Consider the following 18,719-nt stretch of genomic DNA (forward strand, 5'->3'; position numbering starts at 1 on the left):
ACAGCCTCCTGATTGTGAGGTGAGAGCTCCACCTCTAGGCCACTGCACCACTCTAATTCTTTAATAATGGAAGAAAATATGAAATATGAAATAATACATTTTAAGAATCTGCCATCAAGTTTGTAAATATAAGTACTCTCAACTTACAACCAGTTTAGCAACCAAAGTTACAAGGCATTGAAAAAAGTGATTCATGATCGATCCTCACACTTTTTGGCCTTCACAGCATGATCACCATCTCATGATCACTGCCACATGATCAAAATTGGGGCACTTGGCAACTGGCATGTATTTATAATGGTTGCAACATCCTGGGTCATGTGATCACCATTTGTAACCTTCCCAGCTGACTCCCGACAAGCAAAGTCCATGAGGGAAGCTGAATTCGCTTAATAACTGCCAGATTCACTTAATAACTGCAGAGATTGGCTTAACAACCATGGCAAAAAAGGTCATAAATTAACTTAATAACTGCTTTGCTTAGCAATGGAAATTTTGTAGTCATAAGTCAAAGTCAAAGTAATCAAATAAGTGTTCAGCTTCCAGTATCTTAACCACACAAATACAATAGAAGATTATCTAAATTTAATCTGTGGAACAGTTATAGACATACAATCAACTAAATTATTTGATAGTCCATTTTTTGATTGAATGAAAACAATTCAGTATAGAATTTAGTCTACCTAATTAAAAGGCTTGACTTTACTTAATCCATTGTTAGATTGTTAAGTGTCTGAAAAATAAGAAAGGAATATGAAAATAAAGTGCTATTTCATCTACCCATGTTTATAGCTTAACATCACAGAAGTACTTATGTAAAGAACGTTTTGGAGATGGAAAAGTGCATGTGTTTCCTTCTCAATTTATCTGTTGCATTATTTCCAGTTGACTTGTCTTGTGAAATAGATTTACTTGCATCTTTTGTTTCCTTTTCTCCATTTTCTCCTAGTATTTCCTCCTTTTTAAAAAGGAATATGGTCTTTCTGTATCAGGAGCTGAATTTTGAATGGTGTATTTTGTAGAGTAATGGGAAAGTCAAAGAATTTAATGACAAAGCCCAAAATTATGCAGATGGCTTACATTGTATTTTAAAAAATCAGTAATGGTTAGCAATGATAAGTATTTAACTGAATGCCAAAATCCTCCAGTAGAAATTTATTCTGTTAGGTTTTTATTTTATTCTGTTAGTTCTTTGTCATTAAATATGAGTAATACTCATTTCCTGAATCACTATGTCACACCAGCTATATTTTTTAAAGCTGCCTCAAATTTAAATGTCTAAAGTAAAATCCTAAATTGAGTACATACCAGATTTAGAAGAATCTTCAAGCTGAGCAGAGTTGGTGACTGTGGCAATTGTTTTAGTCTCTTTTATGATGTCATAGAAACTTTGCAACAATTCAGTGTGAATAAAAGCCACATGTTTTTAAGGCACATTAATGAAATACATAACTTAAACAGGACTTCATTATATTCCATGATCATTTAACATGAAGAATCAAAAGATGCCAAAGGCTATAGCTGCAGCACACAGGAAACGACTCCATGGTGGGACTATTGCAACGAAGCCATCCCCAGGCACACACCGAGTTGCAGAAATTTCTGATCTTCACAGATGTAAGAATATCAGACTCGGCAGTCATGCACTGAAGCCTGAACTAGCTGGCCTAATTGAAAAGACATTGCAAAAAGCAGGTAAGAAACTTAGAAATCATATTATTGAACAACATTTGAGAAAGAACATTTGTAACAGTTTGTCACGGTTCTGCTTCTCTGTTTAAACCTCACCTCCATTAAGCTTTAATCTTAATGAGGAAAAAAAAAGGCTTATTTATCCAGCGAGATAGCTTGGAAAGGAGAGAAAGAAAGCCATACACTGTGCTATGATTAGTATAATTAATTGAAAAATTAGTTGCAACAAGTAACAAGTGTCTATGAAGATACTCAGTCATCCAGGTCTTGTTTGTCTTAAAGGTGCTGAGAGAGCGCAGTTCTCTGCCTTTTGCTACAAGAGCCTTAACTTCTTACTCATTGCCGAAATTACTCATTCTACATATTCTGATATCTGCCCTACAATTTTTGTGGTATGGGGAGGAAAGACAATCTTTGGAACAAAATGAGATTCCAGGATTTTATTTACAAGTCTAATGTAACTTTTCCTTTTTCTAGAAATTTCAGGTAAAGAAGAAGTACTGAGTACAGAAGAAGATCTTCACTGGTAAAAAGCATTTCTATGTAACAGTCAGATGCAAGTGTAATTTGGTAACAATAGAAGAACAAGTCTGGATGTGCGGTCCAACATTCTGTTTTTCATTGTGATTTTCCAGATGTTACAGTGAAGCAGGGTTTGAAGGGAACATCCTTTTCAACACTCTTTCATTCTTTCTCGACTTGTCATGTTGCTCCAAGTATTTGGAGGGTCTTTTTTAGCTGCTACTATCTACTATCTACTATCTAATATGTTTACCAAAAAATAAATTTGTCTAATACACTTTACATACAATATATTATTATCACAATTCTGTGAAAGTGATGTTATCAATCTAATGGTGTAAGAATAATATACTTATAACCCTGCCTAAATTCAACCAGTTCCATGGCTATCTAATGAGAATTATAGTAATGGTGTTTGCTTAATTTCAGTTTATTGATTTGTACAATGCCTATATATTGTCTGCTTTCATGTTAAGGCACAATTTGTTTTGCCATGGTTACCAAATCATAGCCACCTGAGATTGCGTAATATTTATTCCATTAAATTTATCTGCTCACTCCAGCAAACTCTGGAGTACAAAATCTAATACCGATTAGAAGAAAGCATACATGGAAAAAAACAATCTGGACTAATACAGCATTTGAAACACGTAAAACCCTAATCCACAATTTGCAAACATCAGTGATTGGATCCAAGCAACCTGCTAAGCTGCAGTTTGCTTCAATTTGGCATGTAAATTGAGCTTTGTGTGGTTACTATAGTACAATCATGCAAAATGACCAATGTTTCAAATATACTCATGGATAGATAGAATGGCTTTCTAACAGTGGCTCAAACCTTTCAGTTTTGTTCTAATAATTGAATTACAGATGGGCAAGTTGAACTCACTGGAATCCTTTTGTAGAATCAGCCACCATTCTTCATTCTTTTGCACCAAAACTATTGTCCACTTTTACTGTGAGTCCTAATGCAATTGTATTCCCCAGAAGGGATCCTTGCATGGAAATGCCACAAATACTTAGAAATGATCTTAGTAGAAATTAAAGCGAAGAAGCCAAAAACATTCTGGAAGGCAATGACATATTCTTGACAAAAAAATGTGATGAAAGTGTCCAAGATATTACCAGGAGCAATTGAAGGACCTTACTTGAAGGTCATTTCACCTATTTTTAGAGACAGGGTACTTTTTATAACAAAAAGGGAAATTGTAAAGATAAGAGTACCTTAAAAATACATATAGTACTATTTTTTTCAGAGAGCACGCAACCCAATTTATAACAGATAATCTCCCCAATATATTTACAAATATTTCCATTTTGCTGACATCCAGCCTCAGTTTAGCCTCTATTCTACCTCTAAAGCCAGACATTGGTTCAAAGATTTGAACAGTTTCCCCTAGGTCTAAAACCGATGATAACCATCCCCAATGGTGTCATAGAAATGGAAAAAGAGGAGGATAGAACATGGCACCCAACAGCATAGCTAACAGGTAGGAAAACCGCCAGTGTTACTTCCTGGGGCTCCCTGCCATAAGAGCAATTGCTGTGAACAGTGGTGGGATTCAAAAAATTTTACTACCAGTTCTGTGAGTGTGGCTTGGTGATTGTGGCTTGGGGGACGTGGCAGGGGAAGGATACTACAAAATCTCCATTCCCTCCCCACCTCAGGGGGAAGGTTACTGAAAAATCCCATTCCCTCCCCATCCCACTAACCTGCTTTCCAGCTCCGTTCTCCTGAGCAGGGCAACAAAAGAAGACTCAGCCAATCAGCTATGACTTGGGAGGCAGAGAATAGAGGGGGGCAGGGACAGTCAGGGGAGGTTCTCCGAACTACTCAAAATTTCTGCTACCGGTTCTCTAGAACTGGTCAGAACCTGCTGAACACCACCTTTAATGTGACACAGTACACCAGCCCCCAATTCTTTCCTGGTAGTAATTTTAATGGTTTTGCTGAATCTTATTGCATTGTTCTTCTCCTGTTTGGTGTAATTCTGTTTTAGCTTGAGTTGTATAGCATCATAATCATTCATGGGAGGATAACAATAGTCAAGATGGCAGTTGCGGCAACACAGTCATAGCGCTGCTCCCTTTTTATGTCCATCATACAACAAATTAAAATATGCAGAACTAAAACAGCAGAGCTGCAATTCCCATTTGGAAATGTTTGCCCTCATTATATAAATTGTATTTACTCTATAGTAATAATATATAAAAAGATGAAATAGAAGCTATTGCTCTGAATTCCAATTTATGTTCAGTTGTCCAGTTGAATCCCTATGCAAGGGGATTAACTTGCCTTTCTCTTTCCCAACCAGTCTGAAAGTGATAAAGAAGAAAGTGTATGAAATTAACAAAGAAAAAGAGATCAGCCATGGACAAGCTGCATCTGCTAGAGTGGACAGCAATAAACAAAAGGTTAGGCAACAGGGATTTTTAAAAATCATTTCTGTGTTTACCAATATACTGTCCTAGGAATGGTATATTCCTTAAATGTGTCGTGTGGCTCGTTAGTTGTTGTGTTAGATTTATAAAGTGACTGGAGTTTTGCAGCTGGGATTAGAGTTAGCAAAACCAATGCAGCTCCTAAATAAATGGCATTTGTCAATCCATCTCCTCAAGTTAGTGAAAGAGTGGGCAAATCCAAGTTGATGCAGACATAGTAAAGCTGGATTTGACATAATGAGTGCATTACGGTGCCCGCTGTTTCACAGAAAAAAAGATATAAGGGTTGTTTCAGATACATATCTCTTAAGACTTTTTGTTTTGTTCTATTTTTAATTAGACTATGGTTAGACCATTAGATTTTGGCTACCCAATGTGGTTTCTGTTGAAGAATCAAATAATGTGGGAAAGAGAGGATCTGAAAGCAGAGTCCAGTGGAGTATAACCTTGTCACCGTAATGGAGGAAATTGCTAAATTGGAAAATGTTTATATATGAAGACTAGGCAACATAGATTACTTTTGTGAGAACATTTGGGTACACATTACATCACTTGTTTCTCTCTTCCCCCCTCCCACCACAGATTCCCAATCCTGGAGGGCTCAGATGTTGAGAAGATTTGCTAAAACTAATCACAAACTGTAGACAATAACTAGAACATTCTGAAAAATGACATTCTCTTAATAACTACCCATTTCAAAGTTCCATACTTCCTGCCAACACGTTCCATACTTCCTGCCAACACTTCCCAAGCCTATCCCATCAACACACCATGGCAGGACAAGCAGGGTGTCTGAAATCCCCAGAGTGGCAGAAGCAAATTTGTAGACTTCTTGTCTTTTAGAAAAGCTGGCTAGAAATATTAATCAAACAGACAAAACAATAACAACAAAGCAGAGAAGAAAAACATCAATGTCACAAGCTTGTGGTAGTTTTAGAAAAAAAAAATAGCTGAGCAGCTTTAGAAATCTATGTTTAAATGTGGAGGCAGAAACTGAAACAGAAGGTGTATTGTATTTTGGAAGATAAAAGCAAGAATTTGACCTAGCAATGCATTTCACAATATTCTCACCCTCTCTGCCCCCCACCTGCAAATTCATTGTTTTGAAAGATGCCAAAGAGAAGACTAGGAGGGTGAGATGGGTAAAACCAAATCTTCTCAAATTAGTCAATTCAAAGAGAAACACCCTCAATCCAATGGTATGGCTGGGGAATTCTGGGAGTTGAAGTCCACAAGTCTTAAAGTTGCCAAAGTTGGACAGCCCTGAATTAGGCGGTTGAACATGTTGGTTGGGGACAGGCGGCTCTTCTGAAGGGCACCAGATTAAGGAAAGCCATCTGTTTCCTTCTGGTTTTTAAATCATCTTGTGGTAAAATAAAATAAAAATAATTGCTTTCTCCCTTTAATTAGATAAATTTGGTATAGATAATGGTCCGTAAAAGTGGAAGCCATTTTGACTTAGTATTTTCAAGAACATTTTAACTGATCTGAACTGATTTAAATAAGATACTAGCAACAACTCTCATCAACCCCCAGGCCTCTGTTTCTGACCGCTGTTTAAATAGCAATCTAGGTTATATTATTCTAATAGATGTAAGTTACCTTTAAAGATGCAAAGCAGCAATGAATTCTTATAGCAGGAGTTATTTCTTGAGTTGAATTACAGGTAATCCTCAACTTAAAACCATTCATTTGGTGATAAGTCAAAGCTACAACAGCACTGAAAAAAGTACTTTATGACCATTTTTTATAGCTGCAACCCTTGCAGCATTCTCGTGATCACATGATCAAAGTCAAGATGTTTGGCAACTAACTCATATTTATAATGTTTGCAGTGTCCTAGGGTCAAGTTTTGCAACCTTCTGGCAAGCAGTCAATGGGGAAGCCATACTCACTGAACAAATGTGTGGCTAACACAACAACTGCAGTGATTTACTTAACAACAGTTGCAAGAAAGTTCATAAAACAGGGCAGAACTCACTTAACAACTGTCTTGCTCAGCAACATAAATTTTGAAATGTAGTCATAAGTCAAGGACTACCTGTATCTATTGATATTGACTACAGTAAATCCCATAAAACACATCTGATGATGAAGGGGTTTTTTTCCTTAAAAAATATGGGGATAGGAATTGTTCTCTGGTATAAGAAGCTCAAATGGGGCCTTCTATCCTATGATGTTCAGTTCCAGTGCTGTAGAAACATCTTATTCTCATCAAGGGTATTAAGTTTGCACCCATGCTGCTTTTATTTGTTCCTACATTCTTAGTAATCATTACTGCTTCCACAGTCTGCAGTAATAACTTCTTCATTTTATCATGTCATTTGCAAGATACACTGGAAGTAATTATTAAGACAGCTTTCTCTCAATTTGCAGAGCTGAGATACACCATGGAATAATCACATTCTTTTTAGTTTGCTCAGTTCATCAATGACAGAGATTATGATGATTTATTGGAAAGATACCTTGAAATAGATTAGCCTATATCTTTTTCTAATTTCCCCAAAAATCAAACAACCTAATTGCACAATCATATGGCAATAGGTTTAAAAAGTGCTTTTTCTCTTAACTTTAACACAGTCAGTAAAAACTATATGGATACCTGAGGTTTACATAATTCTTTGATATTGCTTTGCTTTACACTGAAACCATGAAGTTATAAACAAAACAGCTGCTTTTCCTTATGAAAAATATATCTTACCTTTTCATTAGACTCTTTGATATATGTAAGATGTAATTATACCCATAGATTCTTTTCAACCATATTGCATTTTCTTTTATCTTAGCTATTACAGAGAGACTTGCCATCATTTGTGGAAATTGACCTGAGAGATAGTATTGAAGAAGTAAGTCGTAGAAACATATTTTTACTTGTTATACATACGATCTTATCACAAAGACATGGAAAGACATATTCTAGTTCTTCTACCAAATACGTTAAATTTATTAAAGCCATAGGATATTTATTTTAAAAAGTGATACACACCTTCCAGCATCTCATTGTTGTACTGAAGCCAAGAGTCAAGATGGTGGTTTGAAATCACCTTTCACCTCATAGATCTCTCTGCTAGAAACCCAATCCAAAAGGAAGTGGGGCTGGAACTATTAATGTATTTTGAATAGAATTAGAATTTCAGAATTAGAATTAGAATTCACATTTTTAAATATTTATCCCAAATCTAACATTACAAGAAGTAGCTAACAATCAGAAAAACATTAATGCCCAATAAACAAAGTTGGAGGGTTTTTAAAATCCTTTATAAAATAGCCATTATAAACTGTTATGCTAAAGTTATAGTTATTTCCTTGCGTTTTGCAACAGGCAATGTGAGGGCAATATGACTCTCCATTTTTAGACCAAATTAGCCATATAGATCATAGGAAGTTTATTAAATCACAGCTGCAGTGGCATTTTTAAATAGTAATATATTAAACCACTTGTGTTCTGTAGTGCATTTTTTTTCTTTCTGATTGAAGAATAATTAGAAGAGCTACTTTTTAGGAAGAGCACTTGCTTTTCCTCCTCACATAAAAATAAAAAGGGGAGTACTTTTTCATCACATTTATCCTGTGTAAGATATATAACAGAATCTGCACCACGGGGAGGTTTTCCTTCCAGTTTGAGAGAGTTTTGGATATTGCCTTAACAACTGTAGCAAAAGTGAGGTTGTAAATCTGTCACACTTGCATGATAATGACCTCACAGCACTTAGTAACAGAATTGCCTGTCCCAGTATGACCATTAAGTGAAAAATGCCTGTAGCTCCATTACTTACTGATCAAATCTGTTTAATAAGATAGTGGAGTTCCCTTTTCTTTTGAAGAGCTTCGGGATATCCAGGGGAGGAAAATAATTTAAAAAGTCAAGATGGTAGCCAGAGTCCCAAGACTAAAGGTATGTTGCACCTGTAAAAAAAAAGCTAAATTGTATGGTTGTATCCATCATCTTGGCCTTCTTTAAACACAATCACCCAGCTTCCGATACCTTTATACACATTAACAATATAACAGCTATCATAAGAAAGAAAATGCTCCAATGGCTTTTTCTGATAGAATGAATCTTAAAGCTAAAAATCAAATTTCATTCCCTTTGGCTTTAATGTTATCAATGATGCGACTCTGCACATATAAATATTACAACCTTGTCAGGCAGAACTGAAAACCCTTTTCCAAAACCTGTACCAAGACTTATCTTAAGTACCCTGTTTGCACCGAACTAGCAATGCAATGAAGCATGTTTTATATTTTTAAACAGGAATATTTTTTTTACTGAAGTCACATGTTATGCACTGTGTATGACCTGAAGCAAATATTTTGAACAGGAAAGTTCCCAGAAAAAAACTTGACTGTCATAGATGAATAGCCTGAAGTGTTTAACAAAGAAATGACTATTTGTTCTCATTTCTCTAACTTAGAAAACAGAAGATATTTTGACAGAGGACAAGCAACATGAAAAGGAAGAAGAACCTCCCAAAACTGTGTATGACTCTCTCTATTTTTTCTCTGTATGAAAAACATTTTATGAAAGGCCACCACAAAAGTTACTTGCTGTGCAGGAACAGATGCAGGCCCAATGCAATTACAGTCAAACCGACTGTAGCATCTCAAAGGGGGAGATCTAAACACACAAACAAAATTCTCTTTCCTGAGGAGTCACTAGAAAAGATGACTTCAGAACTCCAAACGATCACTCTTTGCTCCCATCTAATGATTTCCAAACTTTTCCAATGCAGATATGGTAGGCTTACTTTCCTGAAACCTGAATATCTGCCTTATCTGATTTTCTGGTATGAGAACTCCTGGAAGATATTTCGTGGGTACAAGTGGGGGAGCTCAGGAGTCCTCAGTCTTACTTTCTTCTTGATTTATTTTCTTAGCACATTTCTAAGGCTGCCCAACTCATTCCATAGGAACATTAGCAAAAAAAGAGAGTAACTATTAATCTTTTAAAATGAAATCCTTCTTCACTATGTTGTCTTTTCTACAGCTATGGTGGAAAGTGTATTGTTGTTACTTTTATTATTAGTTAGAATCTGTTAGCATTGAGTGGGTAGATAAATTGCATAAAAGGGGAGGAGAAAGTGGATGGACATCAGAGGGGAATATTGGGCAATATTGGAATGATGTCATAATAATCATGGCAGTCCTAATTTATTTGATTTCCTTTGACCTTTTTGCTCAGGCGGTTGACTTTTATGTGATATACACACTAAAAAATGGTAACCATGTAAGGAAATGTCTCTAGAGCCCCGTGCCTCAAAATTAGTCACAGGGTGTAATTCAGTGATATTTCACTTTTGCAGGCCTCAAAGTAGCTGGCTGTGCTGTTTTCCTTTCTGGATGAAGCAGAAGAAAAAAAGGGAAAAACAAGACTAGCAACAAACTGGTTAATATTCCTTCTTGGGTGCATGGGGCTCTGGGAGTTGGGACAGGGAAAAACAGGAAAGGTTTTCATCAACATTCATGCTTATTCCATGACCACAGACTTCAAACAGCCCTCCTCAACTGCAGCATCAAATTGTTCTTTAATGTTGTATGAATAAGTAAGTCACAAATATCCACAATTGTCAGGTGGGGACAATTACCTAAATAACGGAAGATTCCCTGTGATGGGGTGTTCATCCAGAGACCGATTCTCTCACAGTATTTTGGGCATTGATGACTTGACCATGGCAATATTTATTTTTATACTAACTGGATTTTCTCCCTGCTAGCCCTGATTGGTTGAGAGCAGAAAATCCACATGGGTTCCCAGCAAGATTCATGGCAATACTTTTTAATCTTCTTTCTTTGGATTTCCCCAAAATTTGTGGCAGTTTGGACGAGGCTGGATGGATCTGGTGTGTCAGTTGTGTCTATCCTGGGACAGCAGGTGTGAGATCAGTGACAAAGGAAAGTGTGTCGCTAACATTCACTACCCACCTCGCACAGCTTAATAGGAAGGACATGATTATACTGGTTGGAAAAAGGACCTGGTGGCTACAGTCTATGCCACCAAATATATTTGCCCATTACAGGTAGTCTTCAACTTACAACCACAATTGAGCCCAAAATTTCTGTTGCTAAATGAGACATTTGTTAAGTGAATTTGTCTCATTTTACAACCTTTCTTACCACCGTTGTTAAGTGAATCATTACACTTGGTAAGTAACATGGCTGTTACTGGCTTCCCCACTGATTTTGCTTGTCAGAAGTTCTCAAAAGCTGATCTTATGACCCCAGGACACTGTCATAAATATGAGTCAGTTGCCAAGCGTGTGAATTTCGAACGCATGGCCATGGAGAATGCTGCAATGGTTGTAAGATGAAAAATGGTCATAAGCCACTTTTTCAGTGCTGCTGTAACTTCAAACCAGAGGTGGTATTCAGCAGGTTCTGATCAGTTCTGGAGAACCGGTAGCAGAATTTTTGAGTAGCATGGAGAACCAGCAAATACCACCTCTGACTGCCCCCGCCCCCATCTATTCTCTGCCTCCTGAATCCCAGCTGATTGGCTGGGTCTTCTTTTGTTGCCCTGCACAGGAGAATGGAGCTGGAAAGCAGGTTAATGGGTTGCGGAGGGAATGGGGATTTTACAGTATCCTTCCCCTGCCACGCTCACCAAGCCACGGCCACCAAGCCACGCCCACAGAACCAGTAGTAAAAAAAATTGAATCTCACCACTGCTTCAAACTATTACTAAAAAAACTGTTGTAAATCGATGACTATCTGTATTGGGCTTGCTGCAAATGTCAGTTCATGCATCTATGGGACTATGTTGGGAGAAGACAGGGCAAAGCAGGGAGGACATCTGTGAAAATGTGGATCTAAAAATCAAGACAGTGTCTATGACTATGCAATTGAAGCCACACTGTTTTTTTCCCCTTCTGCATGCTGTGATATATGTCATCTGCTGTGCTGATTATTCCACGTATCCCTACCCCAACAGAATGATCCATCTTTTTAGAATATAAGGACTGATTTGGAAAGGAAGAATGGATACAAAGTGGTTGCTGAAGAATGAACATTGAATAAACTCTAAAACCAGAGCCAGGCTGGTGGTTTATCCATTTTATTTTATTTTTTGTCAAGAAAGCAACTTCTAAATAATGTACTGATTTCCGAATCTGTATATACTGAACAGTGCAATACATAAACATGAGATAATACACTTCTGCAAAAAAACAGCAAGTTCCAGCCATGTGGTAGCTTGTTCTCAAGTTTAACATACAACAGAATATGTACCAGCTACAGGTCTAGTGCCCAGAGAAAGCTTAATTATAAAAGCTGATTACAATGGTTTGCCAATCATATTGGAATAGTTAATTTCAAACTGCTCAAAACAAATTTGTTTCATGGTTGCTGGGCTATTTAGGTGGCTATTTAGAGCAACAGAACATCTAAAGCAATACAATCAAAATCATGTATTTGAGTAGAATTACATGTGTTTCTTACCCTAAATACTATGGCACTGCACAAAAACCTTTATATTAAAAAAAAAACCACTCTCTGATCTGGTCCAGTGCAGAACTGCAGAATAGACTGTTAAATGTTTGCAATCGAAAATATGTGCTGTAACTATTTGCATGTTAAGTAGAAAAAGAATATTCTTAAAAGTGCAAAACAAATTTACAATGTTTCATTTTGGTTTCTCCACTTTATTGAGAGGGCTAAATTGCTGTGTGGTGAGCAAATCCGTGGATTCCCCAAAAACAAAGGCAATATGAAAATGGAGAAATGTCAAAAAGTGCTGCATTTTTAATAAAGCAGCAAGCCAAGGTAGAAGCTATGAAGGTTGATTTTTGAGAACCTGTACTCTAGATATGTACTGTGGAAGCATGTGTTTTTGTTCATTTCCACTAGGTTGAATCACTCATTACTTGCCCAGAAAAGTGAAGTTGAAAAGCAGATAGCCAGAATCTGCAAAGACGAAGTCAGGAAAGCAAAGGCTCATAACGAACGAAGACTTGCAACAAAAGTCAAAAATAATAATAAAAAAGTTTCTTCCAACACATAAGTAACAAGAAAAAATCAAGGAAACAGTCTGCCCACTAAAGAGAGAAGACAGCAAGGAAGTAACAGGCATCAGAGGTGCTATTCAACCAGTTCGCACCTATTTGGGTGAACCGGTAGCGGTTATTTGGCATGGGTCGCTGAACCGGTGGCAATCCCTGGCTGGCCACGTTCCCCACGTCCTTTCTCCCCAGGGAAAAGGAAGAAAGGCATGGATGCTGCAAGTATCACTTTCCCCTAAAGAGTCTGGAGTGAGAAAGAGTGCGGTCTGACAGAGGGGGTGGGGGAATCCACTCAAGCCTTGGAGAAATTTAAAGGAACTGCTTCCAAAATGCTTGTCTGTTAAGTGCTGTGTGTGTGTGTGTGTGTGTGTGTGTGTGTGTGTGTGAGAGAGAGAGAGAGAGAGAGAGAGAGAGAGAGAAAGTAAGTAGAGAAAGAAAAAATAGGAAGAGAGAGAGAGATAAAACTCTGTGCTATTATTTTTAATTGTTCTATTATTTATCATGTGTTAATATTTTACACTGTCCCTATACCTAGAGTGATTTTTCTGCCTTTCTTTTGCCCAGGGCTACCAGATATTTTTCAGGGTTTACATGCATTCAATGTCAATAGTCCAGAGCATAAAATATACATGTGTTTAACAAGAGTTGAAAGGGATCTTGGAGGTCTTCTAGTCCAACCCCCAGCTCAGGCAAGAAAACTGAGGATGCCAAACTCTGAGTAGAGATCCTGGGAAAGGTGTCAGAATAACAGAATATCACTTAGAAGGGACCTTGAGGTGAACCCTATACCATTTCAGAGAAATGGCTGTCCAGTCTTTTCTTTAAAACTTCCAGTGATTGAGCACCCAGAACTTCTGGAGACAGGCAGTTGCACTGGTTAATTGTTCTCACTGTCTGGAAGTTTCTCCTTAGTTTTAGGTTGCTTCTCTCTGTTCAGTTTCTATCCATTGCTTCTTGTTTGCATTCTGCTTCTTTGGAAAATACATTGTCCCCCTTTCTTTGTGGCAGCCCCTTAAAAACCTGTTGCCCATCACACTCTTGAGTAAAGCATGTGAGCCATTTCGTCCTTTCAGTGGTCCATGAAAGTACATCTATACTATGCAGATAATGAAGTAAAAAAAAAGGTGAACAACATTTTTACAAAACTATAGATAAATTGAGGTTGGGTGACAAGGAATGGCTGGGAGGGGAGGGGAGGGGCCAGGTGAGGCACCCCTTGATGTGAGTGACATTGAGTTGGCCACGCCCACCCAGTCACATGACCACTAAGCCATACCCACCCAGTCACATGACCAATAAGCCACACCCACCCAGTCACATGACCACTAAGCCACACCCACCCAGTCACGTGACCACAAGCCATGCCCACCAAATACGCCACGCCCCCAGAACCGGTAGTAAAAAAATTTGAATTCCACCAGTGCTTTGCATCTGTCTTCACGCAAAAGAAACTATAGCTCAACCCATCAAAAACATAACTATAAAAGACAGACCAGAAATAAAATTAAAATAAGCAAAAAAATAGTAAGAGAACACTTGTCTGATCTTGAACACAAATCACCGGGGCCTGATGGATTACATCCAAGAGTTTTAAAGGAGCTGGCAGAGGTCATCTCAGAACCACTGCACCTTATCTTTCAAAAATCCTGGAACACCGGGGAACTATCAGAGGACTGGAAAAGAGCTGATGTGGTTCCCATCTTCCAAAAAGGGGAAAAAAGCAGACCCAGGAAATTATAGACCAATCAGCCTAACATCAATACCTGGGAAGATACTGGAAAAGATAATTATAAAAAACAGATCTGCCAACATCTAGAAACAAGTAAAGTAATAACTAGCAGTCAGCACGGGTTTGTTAAAAACAGATCATGCCAAACCAATCTTATTTCATTCTTCAACACAGTGACTAAATTAGTAGACCAGAGAAATACTGTGGACATAATATATTTAGATTTCAGCAAGGCATTTGACAAAGTAGACCACAACCTAATTCTTGGTAAGCTAGAAAAAAATGGAATAGATAGCACCACCACTAGATGGACTCGCAACTGTCTGGCAAACCCTACTCAACGAGTAGTCCTTAATGGGTCTAAGTCTACATGGAGGGAAGTAAGCAGTGGGGTGCCACAAGGTTCCGTCTTAGGCCCAGTACTCTTCAATATCTTCATTAATGACTTAGATGAGGGAACAGAAGGGGACTTACCAAATTTGCAGATGATACTAAGCTGGCAGGAATAGCTAACACCCAAGGAGATAGGCTCAAGATCCAGATGGATCTTGACAAATTAGAACACTGGGGGCATATCTAACAAAATGCAACTCAATGTAGAGAAAAGTAAGGTCCTACACTTAGGCAATAAAAACCAAAGGTACACATATAGACTGGGTGAAACCAAGCTCAATAGCAGTAACTGTGAGAGGGATCTTGGAGTCTTAGTGGACTGTCGCGTTGAGCGACCGGTCTGTTGTTTCGCCCTTCTGGTTGATTGCTGAATTCCTCTCAGAGAATAACCCTCGCAAGGGTGAGATTTAAAGTAGCCCTCGCAAGGGCGAGACAGTGGGACCCTCGCAAGGGTGAATTAGTCCTCGCAAGGACGAAGTTTAAAGTAACCCTCGCAAGGGTGAGAAAATAGCCCTCGCAAGGGCGAGATAGCGCGGGACCCTCGCAAGGGTGAAGCTAGGCAAGACTCTCGCAAGAGTGATTGCCAAGCAAGCGCAAGAAATAAAACACACAAAACACAAGAAATCTTCAAAATGAGGAAACACTTTGAGCCTGGGGGAGATGGGATTCCCTGGCTGCCCTGGAACAGATGGAAAAATGTCCCGGCTTCCTGCTTTCTTGCTCCTTCCTCCTCTTTCTCCTCCCCCAGGCTTTTTGCTGTCCTCTTTTATTGTGCTAATTCAAGGGAGGGGGTGAGAGAGGAAATTTACAGAAAGGTAAAGAGATACAATGTTAATCTTTTTAGACCAGTTTACGTGACATGAGCCACATACTCTATAGCTGCTATTTTGTAACTGCTATAGACAGGCATATCTTCTTGGAATACACATTCTTGTCTGGGGTTATTCTTTTATTTAACTTCCTTCCTGTCAGTGCTTTCCTGCTGAGCTGAATACGTGCTTTCCAGCAAGATTTCTTCTTGTGGAAAAATACAAGACAGAACCAATGTAAAATAGTCACAGTGGACAACTAGCTAAATATGAGCCAGCAGTGTGCAGCAGCCTCCAAAAAAGCTAATGCAATCCTAAGTTGTATTAACAGAGGGATACAGTCAAGATCAAGGGAAGTACTAATACCACTCTATAAAGCCTTAGTAAGACCACACCTAGAGTACTAGGTACTCTAGGTGTGGTCTTACTAAGGCTTTATAGAGTATCCAGTTTTGTTCACCATACTATAAAAAATATGTTGAGACTCTATAAAAAGTACAGAGAAGAGCAACCAGGATGATTACGGGACTGGAAATTAAAATATATGAAGAATGGTTACAGGAACCGGGCATTGCCCAGTTCTAGTGAAGAGAAAGACCAGGGGAGACATGATAGCAGTCTTCCAATATTTGGAAGCATTTTCTAAAGCACCTGTAGGCCAGACAAGGAATAATGGATGGAACCTGAACAAGGAGAGATTTAACTTGGAAATAAGGAGAAACTTTCTGACAGTGAGAACAATCAACCAATGGAGCAACTTGCCCTCGGAAGCTGTGGGAGCATCATCCCTTGAGACTTTCAAGAAGAAATTGGACTGCCATTTGTCAAAAATGGTGTAGGGTCTCCCGCTTGGGCGGGGAGTTGGACTAGATGACTTACAAGGTCCCTTCCAACTCTGATTATCTGATTATGTTGCTCCAAGCAGACTCAAAACTCAATGCTCATCTAAAAAGAAGATGCCAGAGCTGAAATATGCCCCTTCTCCCAAGCAAGGAGGCATTTGGTCATTTCTCCGTTTGAAAAATACTGTATTTTTAAAAAAATAAATAACCTGGATTGATTTGGATTAATGTAAAAACCTTTCTTTACATTTAAAAACTTTGAATGAGAAAAAAAAATCAGTCAGAAATGCAAGCCCTATGGCAAGATAGGTGGTTGATAAATAAATTTAACAGATTTATAATAAATAAATAAATACTGCATTTAAACAAAAGCAGGTAACTAAGAAGATAAAAAAATGAATACAGGTATTTGTTATGACTCCCCTTCAAAATTCCAACGAACAAAACAGAAAGCAGCCGTTTCAAATTAAATCAAACAGAAAGAAGTCTTACAAGATAACGGCTGGCAGGAATCTCAATCCACAGCATAAATCTTTACTCTGTCCAGCAAACCAGTCCTGGCAATAAATCTCTAGTCTCAGAGCTTCTTGCTGTAACATCCACACTCAAATAAGTCACTTTGTTCCTGGCAAATTGCACCAGCCCAGCTGTGTCCTTTTATACTCATTGAGGCAACGTGCTAATTTACTGACTCGCTCTCCTCATTCGCTCCAGCTGATTTTGCCTTCTCAACCGTCTTCTGTTTTTTACATTTAACCACAAATTTTCTCAGTTCTCATCTCCACTAGAAGACTCTCTCAAAACTTCCCTGTCAGCCATTCCTGGCTGTTGATCAGATAAGGAACCAGAGGAGGTCAAAGGTCCTGACAATTCTAATACATCAGGTCTGTCGTCCTTTCTCACATCCATCTCCTCATCCTGGTTACCAGTCCAATCACTGAGCCATGCCGGCTCATATTTTTCTGCCATGACCTCCTCACTTGAACTCATATCAGTCACAGAAGCTGAATCCAAGCCCGGAGCCACAACAGGTATTCCTCAACCTTGCAGAGTCATAAGTTTACTTAAAGATAAATCTAGATAATTCTAGATCCTCTCCAGTAAAAATATTAAAATCTTTTTTATTAATTTGCTCATATGCTGTTTTTTCATTTGGCAACAGTATCAAAATAGTTACAGATATAATAGAATATTTCCATTTGCATATAGAGGCTATGACAGCAGGCCTCCTTGTGTGATTACTCCATTTTCTATGCTTTATAATGATACTGTATTAGAAGTTCTAGAGAACTCATTGAACATACTTTTCAGAATTATATGTAGATTATCATGATTTTTCCCCCCAGTGAGGGCTCATCTACCAAGTTGTTAATTCAATTAATTTCACTGTCCACCCCCCACCCCCCAATTTATTTAATAAAATGAACAAAAGATGAGACTAATGCAAGATTCAAGTCTGAGCATTGTACTTGCAAGCAAACTAAGAGCTGAAAATTAGATACTGATTTACACTTCTGCCCAGGAAAAAAGGGAACTGCATTGCCTTAAAAATATCCACCTATCCTCCTTTTCAAGGCAAATGTGAAAATGAGTTTGGACAAATCCATTTGATCCATCTTGCAATTCTTGGAGAAAGGCTGGGAGACAAATGGGAGATAAAAGAGAGGTTTTCATTCTCTTGCTATTTCAACCTTGGCTGGAGCATAATGGATGTTGTCAGCTGTTCCACTGATGGAGCTTGTGCTTAGCTACTGCCAATTTTCTTTTTTTAAAATGCTTGTTAACAAAGCATGTGCCTGGGAATAATCTTGAAGGTTTAAATAATAAACAAACATATGAAAGGGAAAGAAAATTTATGGCTTGCTTTCCAATGCTGCCTATATGCTGATTTTTAAAGTGTCATATTTTGGGCAGATTTAAATAGATCAACAAATTTGGCGAAATTTGAAAGCAACTCATGACATGAGGTAAATCAAGTTTCGGCAACCTCAAATGTATCATTTTTATTATGTGATTAACAGGATGTTTAGAAAAGAATGGCAGGATGTTAAAACTATTATAATCTCATACACATTGTGCACCTCACAACCTCATTTCAATGACAGCATAATTACTGTTAACACTGGTTTTCCTTCTTCTGACAAGAAAAGTAATTTTTTTGTTGCTGACATTATAAAAGTAGAGGAGCAGAATAATTGGCTAGTTATCCAAGCTTCTATGTATTAAATCATTTTATAATTCACGGGAAAGCTTGCTATTAATCCTTCTGGCAAGGCTATAAATGAAACAACAGAGA

The 18,719-nt window shown here is 38.0% G+C and overlaps 1 long non-coding RNA gene across 1 annotated transcript; it reads right to left on the reverse strand.

Annotated features, from left to right (window-relative positions):
• Nucleotides 1-563: 563 nt before the first annotated feature.
• Nucleotides 564-8,564, reverse strand: LOC148125148 (uncharacterized). Its single transcript, XR_015744577.1, has 4 exons — nucleotides 8,433-8,564; nucleotides 7,643-7,758; nucleotides 7,358-7,481; nucleotides 564-1,667 (listed from the first exon to the last, which is right to left on the reverse strand). It is a non-coding gene; the product is annotated as an uncharacterized LOC148125148 (long non-coding RNA).
• Between the last annotated feature and the right edge of the window lie 10,155 nt (nucleotides 8,565-18,719).

This window comes from Pseudonaja textilis, chromosome 8 (genome assembly GCF_049901715.1).
Source record: "Pseudonaja textilis isolate UNSWEBS1 chromosome 8, rPseTex1.2, whole genome shotgun sequence".
Lineage (NCBI taxonomy): Eukaryota > Metazoa > Chordata > Lepidosauria > Squamata > Elapidae > Pseudonaja > Pseudonaja textilis.